The 23,708-nt window shown below is 37.6% G+C and overlaps 1 protein-coding gene across 5 annotated transcripts in view; it reads right to left on the bottom strand.

Moving 5' to 3' along the window:
- The window catches only part of sh3bp2 (SH3-domain binding protein 2), a 95,103-nt gene that overhangs the window by 23,538 nt on the left and 47,857 nt on the right, over positions 1-23,708 (bottom strand). For 4 of the 5 annotated variants that reach the window (XM_044333355.1, XM_044333356.1, XM_044333352.1 and 1 more), the window contains 2 exons: positions 16,607-16,725; positions 4,127-4,271 (listed from right to left, as the gene is read on the bottom strand). The gene's annotated coding sequence lies outside the window, so the exon portion shown is untranslated. Of the gene's footprint in view, positions 1-4,126; positions 4,272-6,453; positions 6,537-16,606; positions 16,726-23,708 lie in introns of those variants that run through there. The other variant, XM_044333357.1, reaches the window with a different exon arrangement.

Raw genomic sequence — 23,708 nt, 5'->3', positions numbered from 1 at the left:
TTATACCCGATGGCCTAAATTCTTACATGTTGATGTTGGTTGCAGAGTGGAGGCTATTCTGTCCTATCAAAGCTGTTGCAAAAGCTTCTCCATATAAGTCTGACACAAATTTATGTGAAAATTTAAAAACACTTGCTGCCATAGTACTTGCCACATCCCACATTAATCATCCTTTTAATCGCTACGTAGATTTCAGTGAGACTGGTGCTGGAGCTGGAGGGGGCTTAAACATTTATTTCTCTAAGAAGTTAACTTGAATGCATTACAGAAGCGCTGGCCCTTGTTTAGGAATTACAGCATTTTGTCTCATGTCAGGTCTGGATTGGTGACCATTGTTCATGTATACTGACTATAATCCTCTCACATTCTAATAATCACTGCAGGCAGTTTAAACAAATTAAATGAAGGAAATATTGACCCATCAAATGCAAAAATGAGCAAAGAAGATTTTTGCAGTACATTGATGATGTAAAAAAAACTTCAAGCTTTATTTTTTATCTGATCTTCTATCTTTATCTGTAACTGATTAGTGTGTCATCGTGATGATTGAGTCATTGATATGAAGCATGCTGGTTAACCACAAGACATGCTACAGCAGCTACACAATATCTCTGATCAAATGAGTTAACATAAAAACAAACACGTTCTGAGGAGACTGTAGGTTCACAGGTATAGACGACAAATGTTATGTATGAGCCAACTAGAAAGATTTACACAACTGTAGCTATACTGTAACACACAGCAGAGACAGTGAAGTATAGTGTGAGCTATGATATTCATATCAACTGGTTCCTGTTACAGTGAGTCACTCATCCAGTCTGAAACCACCAGGCCTTTGTTTGTCAGCAGGCACAACACAACCAGACTGAGTCAAAGCAAAAATAATCAACCAGACTGAACATTTTTGGAAGTCACTCACTTTCTAAACTGTACTGAATTAATGACTAATGACTAATTAGTAACTAATGTGATCTATTTTCAAGTGTAACACATATTTAAAAACTGTGTCAACTGACAATGTTGTCAGTAGTGTTGCAGAAAAGAAATCGCAACTGTTGTTTGTCCAGTGTACAGACAGTTTTGTTACATCCTTTCTAACGCTGCTCATTGAAAGTCTGAGACTACTAACATCAATCTATAGAATCAGAGACTCGGCTACATCAATAAACAACCGCAGGTCCGACCCAAATGCCGCATAATATTTGGAAAAAAATGATACAGCTGTCAAAAAACGATGGTCCCAAAGTCCCCTCCCTATCTCTTTCTCCACCACATTCCCACACTGAAAGAAATGTCAACACCAGCGTGTTAACCGCTGCTTGTAGTTTACATTGCATTCAGTCTTTAAAACATGCAGAGGTATCATAAAATATGCCAGGGGAGCCACACATCTTCCTACTAATTTATGAAGGCAATGACAGAAAAGTCAGCTGACTGCTGATGCTATTTCCAACTGACCCCTAGCTAGCTCCTCCTGGTTGAAGCCATAAGCTGTTTTTATTTACAGAGACATGAGTCCATACAGAGTTATTGAAAATATCAAATTCAGAGGGATGACATGGACCCAGAGACTCAGGTAAAAAAATATGCAGTCAGCAGCATTTTAGTGAAAAACTTTTACACACTTATTACTTTTTATTGCAGAATATTATATTATTACAAATGAATCTGTATAGTTTTTGTATTGGATTGTGGAATATGTATCTAGATATGTAATTAATAGGTGAGCCTTAGTTAGCAAGTTAGTCTTCTGTGACCTTCTGTCGAATCAATCTATAGTCATGCATTTGTCTTGCAGCAGAAATAGAAAGTCTTAGTCAATGAACACCTGCATTGTTGCACACACACAAACCTCAGAGTGACCACAGACAGTTGAAAGTAACAGAAAGAGGGTTTCATTGACTTACTGACTTTAATCCCCTTCTTGTCTTTATGCAAAGACCAGACAACATAATATTTTAGCCTTTTGAGATGGTCACTGGGTCAGATTAAGCAAAGACAGAGTACACGGTAGACCCTAACCAATCACAGCTTGCTGTCCTTCACAATTTGCATGACTTACACAGGTTATTGGGAAGTAGGTCATCTAGCATCACTAACGATGTTTATGAATGTTTATGTAAGTAAATACAGTTTCAGGAACAAAACCTAGAGCCATACATTGTCACTTTCAAAGTCACTTAATGGTGGACACTGTCTTCCTTCCAAGTCAGTAGAAAGAGGGTGAGTGTGTAAGTGTGAAGCATACACACTGTGTGTTTGTAGGTGTGATTAATATGGTACAGTGCTCCTGACCTGAAGTGATACTTAATGATTCACTGAAATAAGATGCCATGTTGAGGGTAGGGATGGGAATCGGTTCCAAATAGTCCAATCCATCAGAATCGTATACCTACGAGTTATCAGTTCCTCCTGTCAATGCCCAGATATGTGATGTTGACAGAACGAAGAAGGCAGAACTCAACTGCGTTGCGTTGACGCTTGCAGCGGTTGCATGCCTAATTTGATTAATGAGCAAACAATTACCTTTGCGAGATGAACGTGAAATTTATTATGAACTTCTTATGCCATCACTCAGAGACTAATGTTAGCAGAGCGGAGCAGCAATCAACAGTTATGAACGAGACAGGCTGACCAACACTCACTGCAGCATTTAACAACTTAAATCAACTCTGAGCTGAGAAAAAGAAAAGAGAACAGAAAATAAGAAGAAAATAACGCAAAAACCCTGCACCCGCTCAGCGTGTTGGGCAGCGATGTCTTTTCCTGGACTGAATGGTGCAGCAGAGAGGCTGCTCCTATTGTCTAGTTTTACTGGATCTGCTCATTCGTCTCTTTTGGGCATTTTAACAAAGCAGGTTGCGTGCCTTTGTCCTGCTCAGGAAGTCAGAGCCCAGAAGCCCCACCATGCTGTGATGTGTGTATTTATATCAAACGGCCCCCGCTGTTTGCTTGTTTATTAATATAAAATGTGTTGCATGTCCAAACAACTTCACACTTAACACTGCACTTCCTTGGGTGCTCAGCAATACATTCACCAAGTAGTCGATTGGATGAACGGTTGTCGAGAAAAGTGAAGGACAAACAGACAGACATTCCTTTATAGTTAGATTCACATGAAGAACATTGGACATCCCTACTAGCACATATATGATGGTGTTCTAACTGGCTTTACAAGGCGCCACATAAACCAGAAGTCCTGTGTTCAAACATAGTAAACAGGGTTAATGACCTTTTTACGACGAACTAGTCAATAAAAAAAAAGCCATGAGATTGCGAGACAGACTCACACACAGCTATAACACCACAGTTGTGCTACTATCACAGCAGAGTTTAGCATGTGTTCAAACAGATACATGACACACATTTGATGCTTTTGATTTTTTTTGAAAGGTGCTGTCTAAATAAAGTTTGATTGATTGACTTATTGATTGGTAAGAGCATATCATTAGCTAACATTATTATGTGGGCTACAGGTAGGAAGCTGGTAATGCGACTGTATCAAAATTTAGGGTGATATTAACCGCGCTTTCCTATACTGCCTTGGATTTAGGGAAGTTCATCTGAGATGACTGTATTAAACTTATCCTCAAGTCTTTTTCTCATGTAAAAGTGAAACATCTTGTTTGAATTTGAACAATAATGCATAAATGTTACCTCTCTGTTGCCTGTTCTAGTAAATTTGTATGTATCTCTATAGTAAACATCTGATAAGTCTTATATTGGTAAGAGCTAATGGTCTGATGCTGCATTTTTTCTTACAATATACTGTAACCCCAGGGCTAACAAGTCTGACATGCAATACAGAATATACTGCTTCTTTATATCCATGTCCTCTGCATAGATCAAATGGTGAGGGTTCTGACTTTTTACCTTCACCTGTAAGCTTTGGCTTCGGTCTGTCTTACATAATTACACAACACTGAGTTAGTAAGAGCAAATAAACTAGAAAAAGTGATCAGAATGACTTTCATTTCTGTAGACAGCTGCACCGTTTGTATGAGTTACGAATCAAATAAACCAAGCAGCCATGCAGCCAGCCCTAATAATAGTCTTTGAAAAGCCAAACTATCCATAAAATGCACATCTTGGATCAACTGTAGTTATAATGTTTAATTAAACTTACCCATCGAGTGCTGCGTCAGCTGAGTTGCTCCTCTGTCTGTATCTGTGTCATCGGTGCTTTGAGTCCTGCAGAGCGTCGCGTCAGCCCAGTTCACTTCCTGGCGTGGTGTTTCACAGCTACTGAATGAAGTGTCATGTCACCCTCCCTTCAACCACAAGAGAAACTGGCTACAGCACTCATACAGACAAGCAGACATACAAAGCAATAAGAGGAAACATGGCTCTGCTTCACAGCATAAACCATTAAACAACACCCCTCGGCTATATGAACAGTTTTATGGTGTTATATTAACACTACTTTGCAGGGTTTTGGTACATAAGTTGCTTGAATCCCAAACAGAAATGACTAAACTGTGACAACATTGTGTACATGTATCAAATTTCACTGGCTGTATGACTGCAGCCCGAACTGCACGACTAACTTCCCCTTTACAGTGTAGATGGACCGCTCCCTCTCCTCACATCTGGGCTGCAATTATGTCATAAATAAAAAAAACCCACACACTAATTAACCTAAAGCCTGCTGTTATATAAACAAACTAGACCTAAATGTGGTGACTAGAAAAAACATCAGCACAAAGACAGACAGCCTTACAGCAGGGGTACAAATGCAACGTTTGTTTTGAAGGTGGCACTACAGGAAAGGTCATGAGGTCATTAAAATCAAAAGGGTTCATCTTCTGGGGAACATGAATGTGACCTACTCCTTTAACTGAAATTCCGAAAACTGAAAGTTTTTTTTTCCTTCTACAGCATACATATCTGCTCTGTAAACCATGTGTTGTGTTCTGCTTAAAAACACAGAATTCATGTTTCATAGGTTTCATGATTACACCCCCAGTCTTTCCATTGATCTGTCAGAATATTATTAGTTCTCTGTCTACATAGATACAGAACTACTTCTCCTACAATGACTGTACTTCATTTTAAGCCATATTTGCATAAAGGCGTAATGTCAGCATCCTAATATAGGCAGTCACTGACCAACAGCCAGAAAGCAACCTGCTACACAACACATAAGCCACATTAACTTTCCTGCTGAAGTCTCCTTCTTACATATCTTACAAACAAGAACACAAGTCTTGTCCTGCACCATAGCTTGTTCAACGAGCCACTAAACAAACATTCACTGGTGAAAGGTGCACCGCTAATGTCAGTTAGCAGGCTAGATAGTTAATTAGCTGCTCAGCAGCAGCACATTAAACAGCATGTAAACATACCTAAAAAATGTCACTTTGGTCTGTGTAGATGCTGGTGTGGTCGTCTATTACTCTTTAAATACCACTGCTAACAGCACACCGTCTGTCCATGACATGTAGGCATCATTTTTTTTCCCACCTGCACTTTGCAAAGACCTACCCTGTGTGTGCGCTGCCATAATGCTGTGACGTCAGGTATGTCTCTGTTGGCAAATTTGGGCTACATGGATATTGCCCTTGTTTCCGACTTGGAATTCCAGCTTGAATGACCGTTTCATTGCACTTTTCTGTGTCGGAGGTAATTTTTTTAGTTCTGTGTACAATGGATTGCAGCATAACCCTTACCATCTCATTCCTCATGCCTAAACCTAACCAACCTAACCAATGAAGACAACAAGTACTTGTCAATCAGAGGCAGAGTAGGGCAGGTCTTCATGGAATGCGGGCAGGAAAAAACAACAGGCAAAACAACGGGCAGGCAAAGTAAACAACAAGGCGACATGTAGCTACAATGTGTAGCTACATGTCGCCTTGTTGTTTACTTTGCCTCTCTTTCTGTACAGTGTAACACCACAACTCTAGCATCCTGCCAGAAGTTATGAAAAAAAGTTTTTCTGATATTTTCCCAAATGTCCTTTTGTCTTCCTTTTAATAATAAAATCTATTAACAATAAATTAAACAAACATATTGACACAGTATTTTTTGACTGCAAAACAGGATGACTAAATGTGATTTCAATTGGACTTTAATGAGAAGAATGGCTGAACTTTTTATTCCAACTTTGGAGCATTCACAAACATAAGATGATTATTGCTAGCTATGTATTCACACCAGATAAATGGAAGTTTAGCCTAAATAGCTATTTTCATTGTGTTACATATTTGTAAAGGGTTGTTAACAAGTGAAACCAGACACCATAAACCAGGTAGATTTTGTAACATTTGAACAAAGCCAGGCTAGCTGTTTCCTCCTGCTTCAAGTCTTTATGCTGAGCTAAGTTAGCTAGCTGCTGGTGGTAACTTTATATTTAGCATACAGACATGAGAGTGCTACCAATCTTCTCATCTAATGGTTGTAAAAAAGTGAATAAGCATATTTCCCAAAATATTGAACTATTCCCTTAAATACCTTTGCCTGGATGTGCAAACATGAGATGATAGAAATTCCCTCAGGTCAGAAAAGACACTTGCTGGGTTAAAACTCCTGCCCTTCTGTAGCTGCTTGGTTTACCCAAAAGCAAGAGACTTTGAGAGAAAACTATGTACACGCCCATACAGCATGCAGACCACAGCTGTTTTAGAAATGTTTGAGCAATAAAAGGACCACAAGAATGGCAAAATGGAAGAGCAGACTGCAGCTCCAAATCACATTCATAATCCCGTTATTTTATTGAGAAAGTTTACCTGTCTGCTGTATTTGGACTTATCTTGTTGTCTTTGAAAGAGAATACTGATGATTCAGTGCTACTGGCGATCCCTGTTAAATGTTGTGGTTCCAGACCTCTTTTATGTTAGCTCTTCCATTTCAAAAATAGCATCCCAGCTACACAACAGAACCAACCCATTAAACCAGGGTAGACACAGCACATGGATATACAACCAGTCATTACATTTCCTGCAAATTTGCAGTAATATCTGCCTGTCTATGCCACTGTACTGTATGAACCTTACTGCCTCAGAAGCAGCAACCCACAAGACTCTCAGTTTTATTTAGTCATGTCTTCAGTGCGGAACTTTCACTGCTGTGGCCATGAGCCTTGATGGGAGAGCAAGATAGAGTGCACACTAGTGCTTACTTTCATCCTTACTGAGGGAAATTCCAAAAACGCAGACCTTGGCAACTTACTTTTTTGGTGGGTTGTCAATTTAAGCTAATATCTCCATACGAGAGTCCTATTTATTTACTGCAAATATAGCAAAGCCCAATTATTTATCTAGTTGTTGATGTTAAAGTGTATATTATGCAAATTTCCAGGTCTATATTTTTACTGGAATATCGTTGTATGATTTACAGTTCAAAGAACTCCTTATTTAACTCATACTAACCCTTTATGCAGCCAATCAGTTCAGCCTCTGTCTGAAATAGACCATTTTAGCTCCTGCCTCTTTAAGGCCCCCTCCTGAGCTCACTCTGTTCTGACTGACCAGCTCTTGGAAGCTGCCCCTCAGAAGACTTTTGAAACAAACTATAGTAGTAGGATTTCACTACTTTTACTTGTTCTTTACTCGAAATGTCAACTTCTCAAATACATCTGTACATGTCTTGAGCCAAAATCTGATCTGAAATACAGTATGAGAGTGGAAAATGCGAACAACACATGGAAAAACCAAGCGGATAGCTCCCAGTTTGAAACGTGAAACCACTGCGGAAGTACCTTAAACCTGCATTCTTTCTAATGGCCAGCAGGTGGCAATTCCACTGGCTGCAAAAAGAAGTCCGACTGTATGGAAGTTTATAAGAAAATGACCCTACTTCTCACTTGACTTATGATCCCCTTTCGTAACGAATTTATGGTCTCAATCGCTAGTATCAAGTCTTTTTCAATACAGGATCATGTTCATTTTGTAAATTATGGCCCCATTTAGAGTGAAATAGATGATAAAGCAGGGTGCGCTTTAGGGCATGGCTATTTTGTGATTGACAAGTTGGTACCACAGCGACAACGTTGATTACGTAACATAACCATAGCGTAACAGATTCACAGAGTATAGGCATAGCTGCTACTATTTTACAGTGTGTTTTCAGTTTATGAAAGTTAATTGTAACATTTTAGTCACCTAAAAAAGTCTCGTCTAGCGTTTGGTTGGGATAAAAGATCCTCTATGGAGTTGGATGTTCAGTTTTCTCAGTGAGTACATTTTGTTTTAATGGTTTTAGGCCTGTTTTGCGCTAGTGGAAATTAGCATTAGCGTCACTGTTAACTATAAATTGTAAATGCACCGTGCTAACCAAGCCAGCAGCTAGCGCCATGGTCAGCTCCACCTTCTTGTTCAAATATGGTCATTTCTGGCTCCAAAAATCAAACATGGTGAGGGTCAAATCCAAGATGGCGATGGTCAAATCGCTAAACTCGAGGCTTCAAAATGGCAGTTCACAAACCGATGGGTGATGTCACGGTGACTACGTCCATATTTTTTACAGTATGGGAAAAACCATAGCAACAACCTTAGCAACAAAGTCTACAGAATGGTTTATGGCCAAACTTTTTTTTTTGAGCAGGTTGAAGCCTGGGCTTTGACTATGTTTAGCATAGATATCCAACATCATAACAGTGTATAAATAACAGAAAATCACAAAAAGCATAATATGTCCTCTTTAATATACGCTAATGCAGAGCTCACCATGTTTTTGCTCATACAGCTAGCAAAGTGTCTTGAGCAAAACAATTACATTACACAAAACATTTTGGCATTGTAAGTGTGAGAAATTACTTATGAATTATTTAGTTTAATTACAAAACTCAAGTTAAAATAATTCTTGTGAATGAATCAACGGAACAGAAGCAATCTGTTGTCCTATAAAATATGTTCACAGACTGCTAGTGCTATAACAAGTTGCAATTAACTGTAATTAAGAAGATGTATTTTCCTAATAGATAAGACTCGTCTTGTCAGTGCACGACAGTACACAACTCTCCAAAGGTATAACAATAAATTATATATAGGAAATAAATCAAATTTTATCGCTACTTTCAATTTAGGTGGTTGGTGCTCAAAAGTTGGGGGATGTCAAAGTCAACACAAATCCAGTGAACAAGGAACTAAAGCAACATCCAATCTAAAATCAAAACTTTAGGTGAAAGAATGTGTTAGGTGGACTGCCACTAACCACCACTACTACAATCATTTTAACACTATTAAGTCAAAGTAATGCATTACCATTTACCATTTTGTTCCTGTCTTATGGAAAACCACTGAATTTAGTCTTTATGTATCATCCAAGTGTTAAAAAAACTGTTTCTAAATATATACTGTATATTTATACACATTGATTGATTTGAAGTATATGAAAAGAATGCACAATAAAAATATGGTAGTAGCTCAACCATGCAGAGATTTTAAATAAGAGATGTGGATGTAGCTAGATATTCTGTTAACTATCACCTCTACAAGCAGTACTCCGTTAAGTTTCCTATCTTGAGTGTTCAAATAGACTGTCATGGGAATAAAGTCAGTGTGCACCTCTTCCTTCCTGTTTAGGGGGTTAAGGGGTATCGCTGCTGCTGTGATGACAGTTTCTAACGTGGCAAAACAAAATGCAAATATATAGTTGCTTGATTTAGTGAAACAATCTTTTACAATTTCTGTGTGGGACTTACCAAGTTATGACTGATTTGCATATTTCTGTTTTCCTCAGAAGAAGGGACACAGGATGTAGATGTAAAAAAATTGTGGGTGAATGTGCAAATGTGGTACATATGTGGGGAGCTAGGTGGTGTTTGGAGGTACTGTAGGTAGGAGTCTAGGCGGTTATAGAAACTGCTCAGGTTTCTCATTGTTCACCAAATGATGGGATTTTATGAGACTGACATTTCACTGAACATATCTTCTTGTTTAGAGACTGCCTCCGTATGTATATGATTTCAGACGATTTTTGTTACCTATCATTAATTTTAGTATGGAAAGTTCTTTTATTCACTAAACAGGTCAGAGTGAAATCATGAATGCCATAAGATTAAACAGGAAACTAAAGCTAATGTTTTTATTTTTTTTTATTTTTTGCACCATAGAGGAGAGTGTCATGCTATACAAGCAATTCCTGTATATTTTTGACCTCCTGTCTGGGTTGCTTGAGGATGTTGGGACAGGTTTTCTTTTGAAAACTTTCCCAAAAAACTTATGAGTCCTCCAAATAAAATGCTAAACTACATCATTGGTCCATATGTACTACAGTTTTTTGATCTGATGCCCCTATCAGCAGAGCGACATAGTTTGTCTGTGTCTCACTGTGATTTGTAATGTTTCATGATGTGACAACGCTATGGTTAAAGTTTGGTTAGGTTTGGGCACAAAAAACCACTTGATTAGGTTCAGGGAAAGATCACATTTTGTTGACCCATCCAACCACTCTACATGGGCTCTATAATAATGTCACTTAATTTCTTCCTTTGCTCCTGTCATAATTACCACAGCCACTGAAGGGCTTTGTCACTTGAATGTTATATTACTGGCTGCCGCATTTGTTGAAAATTCCAGCATGTGATGTGGACCGAACAAAAAAGTCAAAACTCAACAGCGAGGCCAGTGCAGCACCCGGACAGTCTACAGCATGCACATGCTAGAGTTATCTTGTAATTCATCTTCAAAAACGGCAATGGTTGCAAACATGTTTTGATTTAATGACTCAATATTTACCTTTGTGAGATGAATGTGAAGTATATTGTGAACTTTCTACGCTGTCACTCAGAGAATAACATTAACGGAGCAGAGCAGCGATCAGCAGTAACAACTGAGACCAGCTGACCAACACACACTGCAGCATTAAACATCTTAAACCAACTCTGAGGTGAAGAAAATAACTCTGTGCTCAATCTGTTTCACCTCAAAAACCCTGCCACCTCAGCATGTGGGACAGTGATGTTTTTTCCTGGAGCTGATGGTGCAGCAGAGAGGCTGTTCTTAATAACACAGTGGAGTACTCCCCTTCATTTTGTTATCTCATACAGGCAGGAGACTGCAAGATGCTTTTACGTTAATTAATTGATTAATGCAGTTAACTTTTTAAAATGAAAAGGCTGCGGACCATGTATCTTATCTGTCAGTTCTGTTTCACAATGTAGTGAATAGTTTGGCACACAGTATACTGGAGCAAGATACTTAAAATAGTGCCCACTTTCCTTCAAGAATCATTTCAAGAATCTGTTTTGAATTGAGAATCAATTCTTAATGGAACTGGCACCCAAGTGTCGTGATAGTATCAAATCGGGAGATTAGCATCCCAGGCCTACAAAATAAACACTGTCATCAGTCATCTTTATTTTTTATCTTTTTGTTCCATCTTGGTATAAAATTTAAATCCCTATGGACACTTTCATCTGTAAAATCATGATTTTTTTCACTTATGTGTATGACACTCTAAAGGTACATGCACAAACTGTGTACACTGCACCACACACGCACCACGCAACACCTCTGTCCAGGGAAATCCCTAAGATCAGACTTTAAGATGCCTCTGCTGACTTGTACAGTATGTACTTGTCCTACATGGGCATGCCCCATCATACCGGTCTGATCTCTTTAAACCTTATATTCCATTCCAAACTCTCCGCTCTCAGAATGCAGAGCTCCTGTGTGTCCCTAGAGTTAAAAAGAAGTCAGCAGGGCTTTTTCCTAGCGGGCCTCCTTTCTCTGGAATAATCTCCCTGCTGACATCAGACAGTCTGTCTCTGTTGAGTCCTTTAAATCTAAACTTAAAACTCTATTTGCCTTAACCTTCAATTACTTGGTTTTAATTGATTACTTCATGGCCTTGTACCTGTTACCATTATCCTCCTGATGGGTTGGTCTTCATCTCAATTAATTTACTAAGCTTTACTAATTAAAACCTTGTCTGTCCTGCTGACAAAATCATTGATTATTAGTGTGAATGCATTCACACTTTTGTTCTTTAAAGCTTTATTTATTATATTTCCATACATTTTTTGATTGCTAACTGCATAATTTCAGTTACAGAAACCATTCAAACATCAAAATGTTCCGCTCTTTAGGGATATCTATGCTATTAATTTTCCTCTTTCTAGCAAATTCCATTTTGTTTAAAATATTAAAAATTACAATGGAAAGTCTATGGGAGGAATGTTTGAATGTTGATATCTCAAAAACTAGAAGTGCTGAAGTATTCATCCTTCATGGACAGGTGTCTTATGTGGAAATGCTTGACATATTAAAACATGGTACAGAGCCACCATGTGGTCCGTTATTACATTGTGTCTTACATTTTGGCTAATACGTCATGAATAAAACTTATGAGTTTGTTTGTCTGTAATTGGTTACCAAATTTTTGAAGGCGTGGCCTGATGCACTTAACGGGCCATAACGCTTCAATGCTAAATTTGATTGCAACCAAATTTGGGAAATTGTACATAAACCCACACTCCAAAAGTGTGTAACATTTGATACAATTCTACCCATAGGGGGCGCTACTGTAATTCTGTTTGTTGTTCACAAGCACATGAGCGTCTGAGCTGTGTCCCCCTTCCTCTTTCTTCTCCTTCTCTTTTATCCCTCTCTCCTTCCCTATTTTCTCCTACTTGTCCTCTCTTTTCTCTCAGGTGTCTCTTTGCTGGACCATTGACCATCCTGGAACTCTCTTTGTTTGATTCAAAGCATCTCCAATCTTACAACACTCCATAACATCCTGTACACTCTCTTGATGCTGGTTATTTAGTTAGCAAGAAGCTCCAACTGTAAATTCAGGTAAAATCTTTCAAATGGATTAAATTGAAGAAAGAGCAAGTAGAACATTGAATGGAAAATCAAAGGTATCTTAATAAGCATAATTTCCCCTCCGACTGAGCAAACATAAAAAAACCAAAGTTCAAATTAAGGGAAATTTGGCAACATCTTTTTAAAATCACCTTCAGTTACCAAAAGATTTAAAACACTTTGACATAACTGTAAGTAATGAGGTCTGGATGAGTTTCATATGTGGTTTCTAAATGTTTAAGGTATATTTAGTGCCAACTTAGTCGTCTGAAGGTCATTACTGTGGGTGGGGGGAGAAAGGCTGATGTATGTATTTGTGTGTATAGCTGTGTGTCTGTGTTTCCATGCAGAAAAAAGATGTTGCACCAAAATAAACACAGAACTTCCTGTGTTTAGAGTACAAATGTAAGTCATTCTGACTTCCGAAGCCTTCATTGATCCGTCCATCTGTTTGTTGTTATAGGATATGTAGGTTCATGCATGCACGTATTGTACACATACATGTAAAAATATAAAAGAAAAGTAATGATTAACTTATGCTGAGTTAATAACAGCATGAAACTGAATTCCAGACAGTCTAATTTTTCAGTATCAATCAAATATTAAAATATTGATTGTGACTCTGAGTTTGGGGTTTTTCTGTTTTGCACTAACCAATCAGTAGTAAGTGATGTATTCCTGCTCCTCTTATTTGACACAGAAGCGGCTAGAAGCAGTTAATGTTTTTAAAGATATTCAAAGTAATATGTTTGATTTGCGTGAAACTCACAACAACTTGTTCAGCTGTGTTGATCTCATCCATCCAGATTTGGGGCCATTGTTCTGTTGCTAGGTAGCCAGTTATCAATGTAGGGAAACAATGTCCTCATCCTTAATCCCGCCTACAAAGCTCTGATTGGCCGATTGTTTCTCCAACCAAGGTAAACAGCTGTCAGTGAGCACAACATCAGACCTTTAGAAAATCTGACCTTACTCAACAGGAAGTTGTGTTGTTCACACAACATGTCTTGGTGGGGATGAATATTTTAAAAAAAAATCAATCTTATATGGTTGTTTAGTTTGGTGTGTGATTGACAGCTTTCACACCATCCTAAATGAATTGAACCAAACACAACCCACCAGGGTACGTTTGAACCACACCAAACAGGTTAGCTATGAACATATCACTGTTCTTTGCCTGTAATGACACTTGTTGGATTCTTTTGGTTATCTTCATAGCTTTCTGTGTTGGTAACAGTGCTCACCTTCCTCTCCATGTTGTTTGATTTTGTCTTTTTATATTGAATAGTTCATCTTGTGACTCTTTGTGCCTTGTGGCATAACCCATGATCTTCCACTTTTGACTTGCTAGCCAGTCATCACTACAAAAATGTTACAAGTTTAACTCACAGCGGCGTTTTCGGCCAATGAATGCAAAGCTCCTCTTCTTTCTGCAGTGACCACACTGTCAGATGGTCTAAACATGGTCTTCCTAAAACAGCCTACTCTGGACCCACACAACATTTGTAGTTTTGATGTGACTATAAATGATGCAAAACATGTGGGTTCAGTTCATTTTTTGTCATTTTTTTCTACCAGTATTTATATATTTCTACTGTAAATGAACTATGTTTTGGAAAAAATTGAGCCATCTGGAATTCCAAAGAAGTTGCTTAAAAATAAATGTGTCTATTTGCGTGTCAGTGCAGAGAGACAGTGTTTGTGTAATTCAAGATTCAATACTTTATTGCCATATCAACATGATTCATTGGAATTTATCTTCTTGAGAAAAAGAAACTGAAACAGAACAAGACAAAAATAGTAAAACCACTCACTCAGAAAGCACACAACACATTAAGCACAGTATAACAGACATAATATCCAACCCATAAAATAATCATAAAAGCATAAAACAAATGGGTAAAATAAAATGTGTGTAAATACATATGTGGATTAAAAGGGATGTTGCTGTTTCCCCTGTAGTGACAGTAACAATGGCCATCCCACGTGTCACATCACTGCTCCTCCTCCCACGCTTCTCACAGAGAGGAACACAAAGCGCTATTATTATCACTGACAGGAAACATGTTGAACCAAACCAGCGAATAGAACCGACTCTCACTCAGAGTCGTTGTCGCTCTGCGTCTGACTCATCTCTTCCTTTCTGTTGTCTAGTTGATTCTCTCCTCTTTCAGCTCTCTCTTTCTCTTTCTTCTCTTTCTGACATTTTTTTTCTGCCCGTTCTTCTGCCTCAATAACTTTCATTTTTCCGAAAGTTTTTTCCTCCCCTTTTTCTCAGTGCATCCCTTCTTTCTTTTTGTCTTTGTCTTGCAACTTTTACTGCACATGGCATTAAAGGGTCAGTTCACCCATAGTTCCCAGATCTTCTCAACTTTCCTCGTGATATCCAGTCATACAGATAGAATATAAGAATTCTAAGAATTCTGCTGTCATCTGCTTATAATGGAGGTGAATTCATTTGTTTGGAGCTCAAAGCATTAAAAAAAACTTTTCAGAAAAAATCCCCTTGTTACCCTGTGAAAAGTTTAGCTTAGACTCTACCTTCTATTAAAAGTAAAAATATTTTTGAGGCATCAGTTCCTCATTTACAACTGACTTAAATATAGCAAATATATGCTATACATATATGAAATGCTGCTGGGAGTATGTGTCTTTCAACATAACAAAGAAATGTGTCTATTGAAAATTTCTGAATGTTCATTAGAGAGCTGCAACAATTAATCGATTAATTGATTAGTCAATTCAACAGAAAATTAATTGATAACTATTTTGATACTTGAATAATTTTTTTTTTGTTGGTTCCAGTTTCTCAAATGTGAGGATTTGAAACTTTTCTGTGTCACACATGATAGTAAACTGAATATCTTTGGATTTTGTCGTGTTGGTCACACAACACAGGCATTTTTCAATGTTTTCTGACATTTTATAAACAAAACAATTAATTGAAAACGAAAATAACTGGCAACTGTTAATGTTTGTCATTTGTTGTCCTACAGTATACCAGTGTAAACCTCTGCCAGCTAAAGCATGATACATTGTTATGAACTTGTTTCTGCCAGAGGTTCACAACCTTATTTGCTTTTGATCTCTCAGTACAAAGCAAAATACAGTATACTGTATACGCGACTAGCCCCCCACCCCCATCACAGCATGCATGACTATAAATTGCAAGCAGTTCAATAGGAGAGTAAGTTTCCCTTCTCAGACTATTTCATTTCAATAATTTTAGAGGCCAAGAAAGAATCAAAAATCAGAGAAAGTTGTGACAAATAAATATCTTTTCTGTAGCAGATTGGGAACCACTGGTTTAGGCAACTCAAAGTACTTGGTTAAGGCCAGGAAAAGACAGTGGTTAGAGGTCAATGCTGGCTTGAAACACCAGACAGGATGGGTTATCCAGAATTAACACCTTCCTCAAACTTTAATCAAGTATTTGAGTAGTCTAGACATAACACAAGTTAGATGTGAACCCCAGAGATTTGAAAAGTTCATAGATTATTATTTTATTCTTTAGGAGATGTTACACAGCTGATAGTAAACTCCTCTCAGTGAGTAGTTGAGGCATTGGAAATGATGTCTGCAGGTCCTTTAAAACACGTATTATGTCTTAAATTAAAAACTGCAAATATTAGACTATAAAGTCATCAATCTTTCTTACAGGTGAGTCCATCATATCTTAATTTCATTATCAGTATTTCACCAGATTAATGTTAAGACGGTAAAAATGAGTTTGCAAACATGTTCATGTACAACATTTACATCAATCATCATGTTTGTTAAGTATCAAAGCATGAATAAAGCTTGATTAAAGAGAAATAATGAGAGATTTGTGGTTTTGTAGTATTGTTGTGACCTACCTGTTGTTGTTTATTGTTTGTCAGATTTCCTTTGTCCTGGCTGGGATTTGATCCCACATTTCCATGTTCTTGTTCGGTTCGGTGTTCTTCTTAAAGGTGTTTCCCCATGATCTTCAGCACTGATTAACACAAACAAGCAGAGAGGAAAAAGATCAGACTGATGGTGGAAAATTCACCTAAGAAAAAAAAACTTTCCAATAAGTCAAAAAGTCCCTTCATACTTCTTTAAACTTCATAATGTGAAGAAATATTGTGGTTTTTTTTGTGAGACATATGTTCACAATGACAACATGACAAAAATAAATTGGGTTATTTACTTTATCATATCATATTTCATATTTTTAAGACAATAGATTCTGACATTATTATTTATTCAGCCTATAACTGCATGTTATTACTGCAACCTAGAACTGAAGAGGAGGATGCTGCCCTCTGCTGGCAAAGAGCATACAAGCCAAAAACAATGAGGATTTCCCATGAGGAGAAATGAACACCAAATGAAAATTTAAATCCAGAAATAAAAAATGGCCCCATCTAGTGGTTAACTGCAGGTACTGCACACAATCTATAAATCCACACCTTTAACATGCCTTCTTACAGACAACTCTGTCAAGGTTTTTTAAAAATATAATGTGAGACCTGACTCACTCAGACAAGTCATAAAGGGATAACAATATGTAATGTGTGATGATTACAACATAAACCAAAAAAGATAAAAAGTGCATATATACTTTGCAAATGTTATAAGTAGAACCCAAATACTATCAAATTGCACCCCTCTTATCTTAAAAAATCAAGGAACAGTTTTTAATGCATGCAAACACACTGTAGCTGAACAGCATCTACAGTGTGTCAAAGGAGTTTTAACTGATGATGTGGATCCTTTTCATGTCTTCTTGCCTCATTTTTCCCTCCCTCTCTCCTCGGATCTTCTTGAGCTCTTTGAAAAAGATTTTTACAAGCTTTGCAAAAACTCTGTCAGTAAGTGGAACAAAGCCCAGCGAGAAAGCCATCAGCGATTAAAATAGTAGCTTCGTGGAGCCAGCGCAGCATCAAATAAAATGGAAAAACCCAATAAAATCCACCAACAAAAAACAGTGTTTCCTCTAATGAAACTTTAACATGCCGAGTTTATTCTATAAACACAGTTACAGCGTGACCAACTAATACGTCTCTGTCTAGGGTTCAGGAGGACTAATCCCTGAAAAGCTTTCACTCTGCCCTGCATAATAATAAAAACTGCATAATTGTCAATCAACAGATTAATGTGATGGAAAGTAGAGAAAGAATGACTAATAAATGTAGATCTTCTTAACATGTGTGCACAAGTTCTAATCTGCAAGAAAATCCAAACACTGAAAAGATTAAACACCAAATAGCATAGAATCCAATAGGGAATGTAAGACCTTATTTGGGAAAAAAAAGTTCAGATCTTAAATTATAGAGCTTAAGGGAAAAAGTTATATACACCATGTTTCAATATGGAATCCAAAATTCCCAGATGGTCACACCTAAATCACATAATCACATTATAATAAAAACACCCAAATCACATGATCTGTTTTGTGTTATCCGTGTTTGGTTGTTGGGTGTCTTCTGGTTTCAATTTCCTGACAAATGTGAAAATGTGGCAAGGGAACAAGTGGATAAAACCCTTTCATAAACACATAAACTTCACCTCAACCTGCACTAATGCTGCAAAGTTTCATCTTATCCTAAAACCAGGATACCACACACATGCACAGTGGTTGTAGCTGGCAGATTTATGTGGCATCCACCCAAACCCTCTTCTGACTGTTGACAGGTCCAGACTCAGACCTGACATTTAAGAGAGTATATTTAGCTGCCTGTTTCTGTCTGTCTCTCTCTCTCTTTCACTATAATACTCTCATGTCAACCCCTGCAGGCATCTGGTTCCTCACACTCATACTGGACTTTAACACACCAGTCTTAGAGAGTAATCAGTAAGTAAATGGAAGTACAAACACACGGCTGCCACAGCACATGAACACATAACAGCATGAAGTTTGATGTAAATTACGTAAAATGAATTTAGACTGTTGCCCTGGATGAAACACGTGCAAAAACATGTCCAGTAGACACAGTGTTCAACTACCTTCACCTGGGTCCCACGTCCTGTTGTATGTAATCATAAATATAAAATAATTATGATTAAAGACCCCTTCCAGACATGTTTCAAGATGTATGTAAAATACTTTACTTTGAATAATAATTTGTGTCTGGTATGTTTTTTCCACAAAGAAAGTTCAATTATCTTGTTATCTTGTTAAAATGAGATTTACAACTTCTCCCTAATTCCAGAATCTATGAATATAAAAATATTGTTCATTTCAGAAGTTTAACTGCTGGACAAAATATGTCTTCTGCTTCACTGAAAAGTCCATTCTAGTTCATGTGCACTGCAGGTTTCTAGTTTTCACATCACACTTGTGCAAATTGAATACTGGCCCATGATTGGCTCCAAACTAGTCGTGATATCACAAATCCACACACGCCTTAAACCCAGATTTTAGGTGAACACTGAAAACATTCCCTCTCTAGCAGATGAATGTAGGGGGGACTTTAATAATCATTAATTTCTTCATTTTTCCTCCCAGGTGTATATTTTGTGTCTTTTTAAACATTTCCTTTGGTTTTCTGGGTCTTAATGTACGTTGTCAATATTGTATGTTTGATGTTTTTTTTGGACTTAGACACATTTATTTCCTGCAGATAGTGATATTTGACTGTTTTTTAGGCTTCTGAAGGGAGGGTCTTCCCAATCTTTAAAATATAATCTGCTAAAGCGCAATCAAAGACACATTTTTGAACTGTTGATACATTATACAGTATATCATTAGTATAAAAGTTAGTAATGCAGCCTGGATCTCAGAGGTTTTAAGGCAATTGTAGTCCAAATTATGAATAAATTAAATTGTTTTGGTGTTGGGACTTAGAATGTATGACCCATTTCCCCCATGTTTTTGGCTGTCTTCACCCACCCTGCATTCAACTCATCAACATTTAGTGCTGGACAGATAGCTTTTCAAAGGCTGCTGTGATGTGTTCCTGACCAACAGAGATGAAAACATTCAAATGTTCTCTCTAATGGCTGCATTTGCAGTATTTGTGAGAGAACAGTACTGATTCATAAATGTTCTTACATTACTCCATTTTCCTCTGTTTTTTTGTTACTTAAAAAGACACTACGTGTCCGACACTCCACACAACTATGTCCATAAAATGACAATTGGTGTTTAAAATAGACTTGCCTGCCAATGTCATTTCAGTTACCAATTTTAGTGCATTTACATAGTGGTGACGTCAAAAGTAATGTAATAACAATAAGTTTAATTATGCTTTGACAAACAAAGCAAAAGCAGGATACTCATAAGGCAATATAACAACAGGAAGCCAAACAAGATTAAACAAAAGTAGTCAAAATGAAGGTTAAGTTAAGAAATGATTTAAAAGAACTGATTCTCCCCTCAGGCAGGTTGTTCCAAAGCTGAGAGGCCCTGATGACAAAAGTCACCTTTAGATTTAAAGCTATAATATGTAACTATTCCACATTAAATTGTCTAAAAATGTTATATGTTATATATTTTGTTGAGTTGTGTATTTACATTATCCCAAATGTTTCCAACAATTTTCAAACCGAGAGAAATCCCTAATTTTAATCAAGGTAACGGTCCGTTTCATTTGGTTGCCTGTCAGTGGCGTCATACCACCTCTACCAAAGAGTATATGTGCACAAGATGATCATCATCTTGTGTGCATGCATTGGTGTTGTGGTTGTCCACCATAATGGCGTCTACCAGAGAGTATACGCATGCAAGATAGTAGCATTGTGGTAGCCTGCCAGAAACTGTCATGAATTGACTTTTATTCAGTTTTAAGCCACGCTTTACGATTAACTTTCTTGGTCATTATATATCTTTTAACTGGCTGAAGGATTTTAGTCATCAGACGTCTGGATCTTAAGTTCAGAAAAACAAGCTGAGCAAACGTTAGCAGCAGATTGGCTCACACAGAGCCCCCTACCAGACATCCTGTGTCCACCAAACAGCATCAGAGAAAACTGATTTTTAACGTGAAACTGCTATATTCACTATGTCCACTGGTTTTAATCACTGGGTCTGTTTGCTTTGGAGAGGAGGAGACCTCTGTGGATAATTCAGCTATGGTAAAAACCTGCTGAACATCTGGATCTTAAATTGTCAGAGAAACAAGTTGAGCAAACATTAGCAGCAGCTCAGCTCGCAGCCCCTCAGTGTGAGAGAAACACTGATTTTTAACATGAAACTGCTTTATTCAGTGTTTTACCAGTTTTAATCACTGAGTCTGTTTGTTTTGGAGAGGAGGAGACCTCTGCGAATAATTCACCTCCCAGTAAAAACATCCTGAAGGAATCCTAACCGGGAGAAGCTGGTTGTTTAACAATGAAGACAAGAACTCCCATGATCCCATGCTACTTCACAACGTCATCAAACTTCATATTTTGTTATTTTTTTGATTATTGATTGAGAGACACCTAGCAGCAGAAATTACATATTTTGCATTTAAGCCTCGACTTTAGAACGGCCAGAAGGATCCCATCTGAGGATCTAAGGCTGCAAACTGGCTCATGGGTCAACATTTCTATTATGTAGCTTAGAGCCAGACCAAGACGTGCTTTAAAAGTGATCATTAAAACTTAAAATCAATTCTAAATTGAACAGGAAGCTATTGTAGAGATGCCAAGATTGGGGTTATGTGATGTCGTCTATTAAAACCAGTAAGAAGCCTAGCTGTTGCAGTCTGAACTTAGTTGGAGGCGACAGAGTGATGTTTGGTTTATGATATCTATAATATATATAGATATAAATGTTTATATACTGGAGTTTTTTTTAAAGTACTTGTCAGAAGTAAATATCAGAGCCAAACCTCTGCTGACGATGTAGAGGATCTGAACTGCCAACGCTTATAAACAAAAGGTGAGGAACATGGAGCTTTGTTCCAGTTAATGGAAAACATCTCATCATCTGTGCAGCAACAGGCTGAAACATGGAAAACATGTTGAAAATAGACTCTGTCTGTTCTTTCTCTCAATGTTTTTCTTTCTTTCATTTGTTCTCTCTTTCTCATTACCCCTCCTTCCCTCTTTCTTCTCCCTCACTACACTGTTGATTCTCTCTGATCCAAATTTTCTGTATTTGGTTTGGTTATACTCACACATGCCCAGTTTGGTGATTTGTCCTGCTGCCAGGTCAGAGATTTTGGAAGTATGAGAGGAAAACAAATCTAACTTTAGCTCAGTATGATGGACTGTGTTCCCCTCTAGAGTTCAAACCAGTTGAGATGCATGTTAGTTCATGCCCATAAACACTTGCTTTGGGTGTTATGTAGGTGCTATACTAAATAAATTTATTATTATTATTATTTTGTAATGTAACGCAATTTTATGTACATTCTCACTCCCATCAAACACGTAGTCCCCTTCCCCAAAGGACAAGATGCTAATGTTACCACACACCACAAAATAAACAAATGTTAAAGGTGTAAATATATAAAAATTAAAGATACAACTTTACTCTTACATCCTTTTTACTAGTGGGGCAAACAATGAAAGCTGGGTCTGCAGGTGGTGCCGGAGTAAAGGCAACGTGCACTGTTTAGCTTGTTAGTATGCTAACATTTTACTTACATACAATATGTTAACATGCTAATGTCTAGCATGTAATGTGTAGCATCTTACTGCCAGCTAGCACAGTAACATGTAACATTTAATATAACTTGTTAACATGCCTGCATTACCTGCCCTTGCATTTAAGTTACACTCATCGGCCACTTTATTAGAAACACCTGTGCAATCTAATGCAATCCAATACAACAGCTCTGCCATAAATTCTACTTTTATGAAGCTTATACATTTTCAGTTTTTGTTGACATTGTCAGAAAGGTGATAATTCTGCTTTATGTTTAGTACTGAGGTAGTAGTGGGTGGTCATGGTATACTGGAGTGCATTATATCGAAAAGTGTCCCTAATATTTTGCCCCCCTCATGTATGTTAATGGCATGGACAAAATACTAGGAACACTTTTCAATATAATGCAATCAAATACTGGATGACAATGCTCTTCACCCCGAGGACTATGGTTACCATAGTTTTTCTTAGAAATGGCTCCAAAGACTAAACAGCAATCACATTTTAGCTCTCAGAAGAGTGAGAGAAAGTGGTTGTGCTATATATCATTACCTCTTGATCTAGCCTACTGAAGTTCTTATGTGAACTACATGAAATGAACACGACCTCTTAACACTGCATTAAGTGGTTGTGGCACGTAATGTGTTAAAATTTATACCAATGGAAAGTCAATTTGGATCATTTGTTGTGATAGACACATGAATATTAGCCGGAGAAGTGAGGCAGTTCAGATGACGTCTATGTAAGGTGACAAATGTCCATATTTGGAGGTGATGAGTTGGGTGAATGGCTAGAGAGATAGATGGCAAAAAGTGGATTTAGCTGCAGGAGATCACCGTTCACTTCTCATGAAAAAAATACAAACACAGCAGTATGGGTAGTATCCATAAAACTCACCAAAGCTTTCTACTGCAATCATTTTTCCAACTTTCTGGTTGTAATCTCTAGCGTCTAATAACTTATATAGCATTTGCTCCTCTCTGCTGTTATTACAGACATGTCTGAGCTAGCCACAACGCCTCAACTCGCTCATGGACTGCTGTGACTAGCTTTGATGTTTTAGCCTGAGAAAGTCTAGGGCTTATGGGAAATGGTGTTTGTTAACTGCCGCTAAAAATATATTGAATAAGCAACAATATTAGATCATTTTTCAAAAAAAAATGGGGGATTCTGAATGAGGTTTTCTTACTTCTGGAACAGAAGCCAGACGTTCTGGTTTCACTCATGCTCTCTATGTGTAGTTTGCACACTAATGTTGTTTGTACCAAATTTCATGCCTTCACTCTTGATCAAAGTGTTGGAGTGACAGACCAACCGATGACCGACCATTTGATTTGCCAATGTTATGGTTATGATATATATATATAGAGTATGCTAACCTGCAATTTACAGTAACCTTTCGCAGAGCCAGAGCT

This window comes from Thunnus albacares, chromosome 18 (genome assembly GCF_914725855.1).
Source record: "Thunnus albacares chromosome 18, fThuAlb1.1, whole genome shotgun sequence".
NCBI lineage: Eukaryota > Metazoa > Chordata > Actinopteri > Scombriformes > Scombridae > Thunnus > Thunnus albacares.
This window is presented reverse-complemented; position numbering and strand designations above follow the sequence as displayed.